The sequence below is a fragment of the Dendroctonus ponderosae genome, unplaced genomic scaffold, assembly GCF_020466585.1.
Source record: "Dendroctonus ponderosae isolate FM_Combo_2020 unplaced genomic scaffold, Dpon_F_20191213v2 Dpon_F_20191213_2, whole genome shotgun sequence".
Lineage (NCBI taxonomy): Eukaryota > Metazoa > Arthropoda > Insecta > Coleoptera > Curculionidae > Dendroctonus > Dendroctonus ponderosae.
In genome coordinates, this window is record NW_026018165.1 from 13,252,830 (window position 1) to 13,253,761 (window position 932).

Below are 932 nucleotides of genomic sequence, written 5' to 3' on the forward strand. Positions count from 1 at the left end.
TTTTGTACCATATGGAATTACAACCGGCAATTTCTCAGTGGAAACATGAACGTTTCTGCTGAATTGTCGCATTTTGTTATTTTGCAAATGATTGTTTTTAAATGAAAGTCGTTGCAACAATCATTTTCAGTTGGTTGGTAACTTACACGTTAAAATGTGCAAGTTTCAATTCACATTAGCTGTAATATTATACACATTTACTTTCAGTGAACATTTACTAGCAATAGTAGCAAGTTATTTGCTGAATACTTTGATTCTGTTAGGACGGACATTATTTTTTAAATCCAATTTTTGCCGCAACTTTGGAGACATTAAAACAACTTATAGAGCTTCATTAATTCAAAAATGTTACACAAATTTTCTTATAAATACGTATATTTGCGTTTTACAAAAGTAGGCAAGTTAATATATCGTATATCTAGATATTGTTTTACAAGTACGAAGAACTGTTTTTGTTATTTAGGTATCACATGTCCCACTTATCACAAACCTACTAAAAAAGCAACTGAGTTTACTCGACTTAGTAGACACCACATAATGCATCTAACAAATCACCATTCCTTATAAAGGACGCGAACCAAGCAATTTGAACTGGAAAATAACCCATCATTGCGCTACTTCGGCACATCGCTGATCATCAAAGCGAGTCTCTGGGACGCTCCACAGCCAACAGTCCCCTGAGTAAAGTCGGGAAAATTGCTCTCCAAAACCCACATGACTGCTCGGTTTGAGTCGGGTAACACATTCGTGGGAATATAACAGCATGGTGAAGAGAACACTTTTTCTTCGGATCCAAATGATGCGTTGGAGTCCCATCGGTAAATATCGGCCTGGCTTTTGTATCGGTAGAACAGAGCAGAACCGCCGTCTGTTCCCAATATGGCAATATTCTCTCTCTTTACTCCCACTTCTTGAATGTTGCCACTGGCTGA